The 9,860-nt window shown below is 46.1% G+C and overlaps 1 protein-coding gene across 4 annotated transcripts in view; it reads left to right on the top strand.

The window, feature by feature from the left end:
* RABEP1 (rabaptin, RAB GTPase binding effector protein 1) overlaps positions 1-9,860 on the top strand; it is a 265,953-nt gene that overhangs the window by 63,349 nt on the left and 192,744 nt on the right. The window lies entirely within an intron of this gene.

Below are 9,860 nucleotides of genomic sequence, written 5' to 3'. Positions count from 1 at the left end.
TCTCCCAGGGCCAGTGTGAGTGAACAGCAAGAGTGAATGAGCTGGGAAAGCTTGGGCCTGCCACAGAATGCCTGGAAAGCCATAGGTAGGCTTTGTGGCTTTATCCCAAGGGCAGCAGAGACCTCTTTGGGCTTCAAATGGGCAAAGAAACTGGGAGTGAGGAGGGGGCACCACCATCCAGTGCACGTGCATGAGAGACTGAAGCCAGAACCACCCAAGTGGCAAACTGCCTCCCCCCCCCGCCCCCGCCGTGAATTCCTGACCATGGAAACTGTGAGTGATAATGAGACGCTGTTGTTTTCGTCAGTAAATTTGGGGTGATTTGTTAAGCAGCAAGAGATAACCAGAACGTGAAGTGTCTATCACTATCATGGATGCTTCTGCTGCTTCTTCTTTTTTTTTTTTTTTTTGGTTTTTAGAGCTGCATCCGCAGCATATAGAGGTTCCCAGGCTAGGGGTCGAATCAGAGCTGCAGCTGCCGGCCTACGCCACAGCCACAGCAACGCCAGATCCAAGCTGCGTCTGTGACCTACACCACACCTCATGGCACTCCCAGATCTTTAACCCACTGAGTGAGGCCAGGGATCCAACCCGCATCCTCATGGATCCTCATGGAGGCTTCTTTGTATCAATCTTCTTTTCAGCATTCTCATGTCAGTGGCTTTGCTTGTGATTCAAGTCCTTCCCCCCGTCACCTTTATGTATTTTGTGAAATACTGCTTCTTTTGTTGGAAGATTTGTCATGTTGCTTTGTCATGCATTTTCGTTGTGCTGTATTTTATTTTTGTTATGCAATGTTTACATCACTTGAGGGACAAGACGTTAATTAGATAAGTGGGAAGAGACAGGGATATTAAGTGGGAAAGGGTTTTTGCAAGAGGACTAGTTGGAAGTTGATGGGTGACTAGTTTCAGGTTTTGGTGAATTTTCCCCTCCCAGATTCCTAACCTTGGAGACTTAGATATGAATATTTGACAAATGAGGACTCCTTGGCAGCTGTATTTAGGACAAGGCTGTTTCATTGGTAATGAAGGGTAGGGAGCCCTGAATCCCTGCTTTGGAAAGATTTTTGGTTGCTTCTTAAATCTTTGTAATTCACCATGGCTTCTTTGTCATGGTTGCTAATATTCTAGAATCATCGAGATGGAAGGCGTTGTGAACTATAATAGCCTTCTACCTCTTTTTTTGAGCATAATCAACCTTCCTTCTCTTCATCTTCTCTCCTTCCCTCCCCAATATTTATTGGGATCCCTTATGTGCCAGGCATCAAGGATACAAAAGTGACCAAAAAAGAGGTATTAAAGGAGTTCCCTGGTGGCCTAGTGGGTTAAGGAACTGGCGTTGTCACTGCTGTGGCTTGGGTAACAGCTGTGGTGCAGGTTCGATCCCTGGCCCAGAACTTCCGCATACCAGGGGTGCCGCCAAACAACAACAACAACAAACTGAGATATTGAAAAAAAGGCCGCGGATGTTTGTGTTTTCTTTATCAGCAACAAACTTTTATTGAGCATTTATTATGTATTGGTATTTTTTTTCCTGCATGCAATTTTTTGGGTTTTGGGTTGTTTTTTTGTTTGTTTGATTGTTTGTTTGTTTGTTTTGCTTTTTAGGGCCCACTGGTGGCATATGGATGTTCCCAGGTTAGGGGTCGAATCAGAGTTGTAGCTGCTGGCCTACACCACAGCCACAGCAACACCAGATCCGAGCCACCTATGTGACCTACACCACAGCTCACGGAAATGCCAGATCCTTAACCCCCTGAGCGAGGTCAGGGATCGAACCTGAAGCCTCATGGATGCTAGTAAGATTCATTTCTGCTGAGCCATGACAGGAACTCCTGCATGCAGTTTTAAAGACTCTCTCACCATGTAAACCAGAGGCCAAATAAAAGCAAGAAAGGAAAAGAGAGGAGTTCCATCGTGGCGCAGTGGTTAACAAATCCGACTAGGAACCATGAGGTTTCGGCTTCAATCCCTGGCCTTGCTCAGTGGGTTAAGGATCCGGCATTGCCGTGAGCTGTGTTGTAGGTTGAGGATGAGGCTCAGATCTGGCATTGCTGGGGCTGTGGCATAAGCCAGCAGCTACAGCTCTGATTAGACCCCTAGCCTGGGAACCTCCATATGCTATGGGTGTGGCCCTAGAAAAGACAAATTAAAAAAAAAAAAAAAGAGAGAGAAATAAAAATGTCTTTAAATGAATAAAATAATCTATTAACTTGTTTTAACCATTGGTTTTGCTGTTTGGTCTGAGAAATGTTAATGCATTTACATATATTATCTTAAGAAAATCCTCCAATGTACATGCAAATTGCAGGGGTAAGAAAGAGTTCAACATTAATTATCTCATTTCTGGAAAGGTCTTCAAGTAAATAGTTCAATTTCCTGTCTGAATTACAGAATAACCCTAAACAAAATAAGGGCAAAATATGCAGTTGGTTTTTTCTTAACAGCAAAGGCCATTTTGCCCATAATATGTGGATTTCTTAATGCACCAGTAGGTGGAAGTAGTGTGCAGCCCATGGTGATTAACAGATTGAACACCTTCAATACTTCCTTATTTTAATTTATTTATTTAGGCTTCACCTACAGCATGTGGAAGTTCTTGGGTCAGGGATCAAACCTACTCCCCAGCCACAGCAGTGACAATTACAGGTCCTTAACCTGCTGAGCCACCAGGGAACTCCTCAGTCTTATTTTTAGACAGTAGAAAAATAAGCTTATTAGTTATACAAAAATCACAAATATTTTGACCATGCCTCTAAGTTAAAGACTACATCTGTGAGAGTTCCCGCTGTGGTGCAACGGGATCGGGGGCATCTTGGGAGCACTGGGTCACAGGTTCGATTGGGTTAAGTATCTTGCGCTGCCAGGCAGCGGCTTGGGTCGTTACTGGCCCAGGAACTCCAAAAAAAGTCTACATCTGTCAAAAGATGGCCCCTAAATATAGTTAAATTTCAAAGCAAATTGCAGAACAATATTCATATTTTCTCCCCTACTATCTCACACATCTTCCCCTCCTTCCACAAACACTTACTGAGCACCCACCAGGTGGATCACTAGAAAGGCAAGGGTGAGCAAAGCAGCAATAGTGCAGCCCCCATGGACCTTGTAGTCCACTATAGATGGAAAGGTATGTAAGTACCACTTTCTTATTAAAACAAACAATATTAGGAGCTTCCTGTTAGCTCAGTGGGTTAAAGATCCAGTGTTGCTGCTGCTGTGACATGGGTCCCATCCCTGGCCCAGGAGCTTCCTTATGTAATGGGAGCACAGTCAAAAAAAAAAAAAAAAGGGAGTTCCCGTCGTGGCGCAGTGGTTAACGAATCCGACTAGGAACCATGAGGTTGCGGGTTCGGTCCCTGCCCTTGCTCAGTGGGTTAACGATCCAGCGTTGCCGTGAGCTGTGGTGTAGGTTGCAGTCGCGGCTCGGATCCCGGGTTGCTGTGGCTCTGGTGTAGGCCGGTGGCTACAGCTCCGATTCAACCCCTAGCCTGGGAACCTCCATATGCCGCAGGAGCGGCCCAAGAAATAGCAACAACAACAACAACAAAAAGACAAAAGACAAAAGACAAAAAAAAAAAAAAAAAAAAAAAAGAATGTATTGGATACCTGGTACCAAAATTTTGAAAGCCACTGTTCTAGGGTGTGTATTCTCAAGTAGGGTTGCTGGGTCATATAGGGTATCCACATTTTCAGTTTTACTAGATGTTTCCAAATTGCTGTGCAAAGTGGCTAAAGCTGACATTAAAAGAAAAAAATCTGGAGTTCCCATTGTGGTGCAGCAGAAATGAATCTGACTAGTATCCATGAGGATTCAGGTTCAATCTCTGGCCTTGCTCAGTGAGTTAAGGATCCATTGTTGCTGTGGCTGTGGCAGAGGCCAGCAGCTGCAGCTCTAATTCAGCCCCTAACCTGGGAATTTCCATATCCTCAGGTGTGACCCTAAAAAACAAAGCAAAGCAAAAAAAAAAAAAAAAACCAAAAACCAAAAAACAAAAAACTATATGGTTGTTTTCTTTTTCAGGCAAATTTGAAACTATAAAGTATTATGGAATTGTTATTAAACTAGGCTAGTGATATAACAGAGATTTGATCTATGCAATACTGCATATCTTTTCTAAGCAATAGTGAGACATTCAGAGTAGTTTTTAGCATACTCAGAGGAAGGAGTTATTCTTGGCCACTAAAAATGGCGTTGTAGACTGTCAACATTAAATGTATCGGAAAATTTATTTTCGTTTGATGTCTTATGGGGCGTAGATGTGTACAAGTTATGCAAATAAACTTTTTTTTTTTAATCATCAGGGGAACTTGGTTTTTCTTAAATACTACCTCCTGCAATTTTGGTTAAAACCTAAGCCATGTTCCCTGACACCCAATTTGTTTAAAAATAAATGCCAAGACATCTAATATTAAAAATAATTCAAAAGCTGTTAGTCCACAGGTCGCTTTATAAATGAGAGTTTATTTTAAGCGATTTGGAGGGTTGCTTTTGATTCTAGCATATTTACATTGTGCAAGTATAGCTGATCTAATACTTTGCATTAAATTTTGGCAACGAGAGGTAGGTAAATAAAATACTTTTTTTTTTAGTTGAAGGACCTGGACGCAATATTAATTGGCTGTTTCTCACAGTGGTTCTGCCCATAATAATTTGCACACTCCACTCGGGTAAAATGCTATGTGGCCGTAGTCAGCTGCTACCTGTCTATTTATGGTGGAGGACTTTTGACAACCAAGTGATAACTTAGGTGGGATATCATTCTGCTTCCCGGCCACCAGAGAGCATACAGAGAAGGCAGGTGGGCTAGGTTAGAAACTGAAGCATACCACAGTTCAGGAGACATGGCTGAGCCTGTTGTGGCTCAGTGGAAACGAATCTCACTGGTAACCAGGAGGACACAGGTTAGATCCCTGGCTTCCCTCAGTGGGTTAAGGATCTGGTGTTGCCATGAGCTGTGGTGTAGGTTGCAGACATGGCTCGGATCTGGTGTTGCTGTGGCTGTGGTGTAGGCCAGCGGCTACAGCTCCGATTTGACTCCTAGCCTCAGAAACTCCATACCCATGGGTGCAGCCCTAAAAAGACAAAAAAAATAAAAGAAAAGGAACAGATGGAAGTTGGTTTTATTGTCTGTTGTTAGGAGATTGTCCAGCTCTCACTAGGGCTCTCTGAGGGTTGTGTCTTCAGTAGATGAGAAGGTCTGCGGTATTTTATGTGTCAATAGCCAGACTCCCAGCAGGTAGTGGTCTGCAAAGTTGTTGCTTCAGGTGTGAATATGTTTGAAAGTGTGATTCTATATGGTGGGCCCTCTCTAAGGGAAGAAACTAAATCTTCTGGTTTTAGCTTTTGATTACTGACTATTTGAATGACTTCAAGAAGTCTAGACCTTGGAAATCATCTAATTCAGTTATTTTTCTGAGAGCAGGAAATGAGACCTTAGGGAGGTTTACTTATATATGCACTCATTTGAAAGATATCTTTTTTTTTTCTTTCTTTTTTGGCTCCCCTGAGGCACATGGAGTTTCCTGAGCCAGGGATTAGGTCCAAGCCACAGCTGCAGCCCATGCTACAACTGTGGCAACACTGGATCCCTAACCCTCTGTGCCAGGCTAGGGATCGAACTTTTGTCCCAGGGCTCCAGAGGCACTGCCTATCCCATTGTGCCACAGCAGGAACTCCTGAAAGATATATTTTTAACACACATTCTGGGAGTTCCCACTGTGGCACAGTGGAAATGAATCCGATTAGGAACCATGAGGTTGGGGGTTCAATCCCTGGCCTCACTCAGTGGGTTAAGGATCCAACATTGCCGTGAGCTGTGGTGTGGGTCACAGACACGGCCTGGATCTGGTGTTGCTGTGGCTGTGGCGTAGGCCGGCAACTGTAGCTCCAATTGGAGCCCTAGCCTGGGAATCTCCTTATGCCGCGTGGGTGCAGCCCTAAAAAGCAAAACAAAAAGAAAAACACTGATTCTGTTCAAAAATACGTAGGGCAAACATAATTTAGCATCCAAACCCGGACACTTCTGAGAGTGAAACAGGGTGCTATTAATAATTACAGTGAGACATTAAACAAAAGCCAAAATTCTCCTGGGTAAACTTGAAGGTAGAGTCACCCTAAGACAGTCCTCAAGGGGAGCCCAGTATCCAATGGGAAAGAGAGACTTGTAAGCAGAAGATGGGGACAATTATGCACAGAGATAAGTACAAGAGGAATGCTGGGGGCAAGTGCCTGACCCCACAAGGAAAGACCTCAGAAGAAGTGACGCCCCAGCTGGGTACTGAGGGATCAGTTTACTGGGTGGAGGAGGAGGGAAGGGATGTTCCCAGCAGAAGGAAAAGACTATACAAAGCCTTAGTATCATTTTGATGCTTTGGGGTACCTGCCAATGGTCTCTTGTGGTGGGAGGACAGGAGATGCTGAAACAAAGCCCGCGGGAACCAGTTATCGGGGCTTTGCATGGTGTGTGGAGTGTGCCCTGGAAGGATGTGAAGCAGGGCCATGACCTAATCAGATGTGTGTTTTAAAAAGTTCCCTCTGACAGCAAGTAGGAGATGCACTGGGAGAGGGGAGAATGGTCAGGTAGCTTTTACATTAAGCCAGATGAACGATGATAAGATCTAAATTAGGCGGCGATGGCGAGGATAAGCCTTAAGGGGCAGAGGGGAAGGCCTTTAAAGAGTATTGGCTCAGGAGTTCCCGTCGTGGCTCAGTAGTTAACGAATCCGACTAGGAACCATGAGGTTGTGGGTTCGATCCCTGGCCTTGCTCAGTGGGTTAAGGATCTGGTGTTGCCGTGAGCTGTGGTGTAGGTCGTGGATGTGGCTCGGATCCCGGGTTGCTGTGGCTCTGGTGTAGGCCAGCGGCTACAGCTCCGATTCGACCCCTAGCCTGGGAACCTCCATATGCCATGGGAGTGGCCCTAGAAAAGGCGGAAAAAAAAAGAAAAAAAAGAAAGAAAGAAAGAGAGAATATTGGCTCAAGTAATAACTAAAATATACAGAGGGTCTGCCTGTTTTAAGCATGGCAGCTTACAGGAGCTCAAACATGCCATTAGGAAGTGGGCTCTCTTCTTAGCTCAGCTCAGCATCCTCTGGGATAAGTTCTGAAAACTTCAGTGCAAGAAGACCCCTGCCTGGATATCAGAGCATCAGCCAATCGGTCGCTGTGGCCAAGGGAATGAGAGTCTCTGATGGGCCAGGCTGGCTCACATGCTCTGGCCTGAGCTGGGGATGAGGCTCTTCACAGACTGCACCAACGGAGAGAAGAGGAAGAAGTGGATCCAGCAGGAAAACCTGGGGCTTTTGCTGGAAAGAGTGGAGTCCACACTGGGCAGATGATGAGCACCTGCCAGGGAGGCAGAGCTGGGCCGCCCCCAGGACACTGCTCTGACCCCTGCCCCTTGGCCACAGACAAAGTCAGGAAAAGATATCCTTAGTCAGGAAGGAGTCAGCCTCTTTCTCTCAGTTTCCACAAAGGAGGAGAATCTCTTTTTCTCCCCACTGAAGTGGGGCATGTGGGGGGAACAACTTAACTGAATTGTATCTAAGACATTTGCTGGGCGTTCCCGTCGTGGCGCAGTGGTTAACGAATCCGACTAGGAACCATGAGGTTGGGGGTTCAATCCCTGGCCTTGCTCAGTGGGTTAAGGATCCGGTGTTGCCGTGAGCTGTGGTGTGGGTCGCAGATGCAGCTCTGATCTGGCATTGCTGTGGCTGTGGTGTAGGCTGGCAGCTACAGCTGTGATTAGACCCCTAGCCTGGGAACCTCCATATACTGCAGGAGCAGCCCCAGAAAAGGCTAAAAGACAAAAAAAAAAGACATTTGCTGGAATATGGAGGGAATTATTTTACCTCAAAAGGGAGAAATGGCTCCAGCCCCTCTCTCTGACCCATATGCAGCTGCTCCTCTATTTTCTCTTCCCAGAAAGTGGGTAAGTCGGGGGTGGAGCCCACCCTGCAGCCCCAGGTCTGCCAGTATGTAGGGTGGTGCAAAGAACCTCTTTTTCTCAGGCCTAGTGGGCGGGCTCTATAGCAATCAGGTCTTTGGGATCATTTCAAGGTAAATTGCAGCCATGAGTATCCTTCCCCAAACACTTTAGCGTGCATCTCCCTAACCAGAGTTCATTATTTGTATACGGGTTTCCTTTTAAGGTAAAATTTACTTAGGTTGAAATGCAGAAACCTTAAAAGTGTATTCACTGAGTTTTTTTGTTTGTTTGTTTGTTTGTTGCTTTTTGGGGGCCGCCCTCTCAGCATATGGAAGTTCCCAGGCTAGGAGTGGAATTGGAGCTGCAGCTGCCAACCTACACCACAGCCACATCAACGCCAGATTTGAGCTGCATCTGCGAGCTACACCACAGCTCATGGCCATGCCAGATCCTTAACCCACTGAGTGAGGCCAGGGACTGAACCCGCATCCTCATGGATACTAGTGGGGTTCACTATCACTGAGTCATGATGGGAACTCCTATTCACTGAGTTTTGACAAATGCATGCACCTGTGTAACCCACACCTGGAGGCCTTTTTATTACAGTAGAGTGACCAGAAAATCCACCGGCACCTGCCTTGAGATTTTATCCAGGGGCAGGGAAGAACTAGCCTATCCGAGTGGGTTTCAAGGAAGAGCAAGCCCGAGTGGGTGGGGGGTGGATACAGCTCTTCTCCGGTTACATCCCACCTTCTGTTCAAAGGGGTAGATTCACTATATATTGACCCCTGGAACCACACGGTCTTTGGTCACTCTGGGCCCCTGTTAATGTTGCTATTGCTGTTCCTGTTCTTATCCTCATCCGATTGGCAATCCTTTGTCAGTTCTTATTGGTCAAGACCCTGTCAGAAAAGAAGGATGAGGAGTTCCCACTGTGGCTCATCAGGTTACAAACCCAATTAGCATCCATGAGGACGTGGTTTCCATCCCTGGCCTCGTTCAGTGGGTTAAGGATCCAGCACTGACGCGAGCTGTGGTGTAGGTCGCAGATGTGGCTCAGGTCCTGAGATGCTCTGGCTGTGATGTAGGCCGGCAGCTGTAGCTCCGATTTGACCCCTGGCCTGGGAACTTCCATGGGCCGTGGGTGCAGCCCTGTAAAGCAGAAAGGAAAAAGAAAAAGAAAGAAAGGAAAAAAGGGTGCGAAGTTCCCTGATGGCTTAGTGATTAAGGATATGGCATTACCTCTGTAGTGGTGCGGGTTCAACCCCTGGCTCAGGAACTTCCACATGCCATGGGCAGACAAAAAAAAAAAAAAAAAAAGAAGAAGAAGAAGAATAAGAGTGAATAGTATAAACTGGACACCACACCTTATAGTGAACTCCTTATCAACGCTGAGATTTTAACTGAAAAAGGGCAAATAACAGTGGAATTTGTGAAAGTGAACTGACGCAGGGCGGTGGTGGCCCTGGTCACCTATTTAGCAGCTCTTCCTCCATTTTCCTTGATGGCAAAGCCCATGAAGCCAGAAAGGCTGAAAAGGCCCAATACCCTCTCCCTGGCCTTTCCCATAGCTGGCCGTGTGAACCAATCCAGGCCAGTGAGACTTCCGGCAAGGTTACTGCGAGCTTTTCCTCCCTGATAAAAAGAATTCCATGGGACGCAGTGCCCACTTGCCCTCCTAACGTCAGTGTTGTCACGTGAAGATGTGAGGCTTAGAGCCACGGCAGCTACCTGGCCACCAGGAGGGGAAAGCTAAGACAATCAAAGAAAAGTCAGCGAATACTCCTGAGTCTTAGAGCTGCTGGATTCTGGGGTGCTTACTGCCAGACCCTTTTTTTGTGAAGTCGGAAATTCCTCATTGTTACGTTACTCTTAGCTCATAGTGTTTCCCTAAAGCATACAGAGCCATACATGGGATTTGTAACATTTC

This window comes from Sus scrofa, chromosome 12 (assembly GCF_000003025.6).
Source record: "Sus scrofa isolate TJ Tabasco breed Duroc chromosome 12, Sscrofa11.1, whole genome shotgun sequence".
Lineage (NCBI taxonomy): Eukaryota > Metazoa > Chordata > Mammalia > Artiodactyla > Suidae > Sus > Sus scrofa.
The sequence above is the reverse complement of the archived record's forward strand: the minus strand, read 5'-3'. Positions and strand labels throughout refer to the sequence as shown.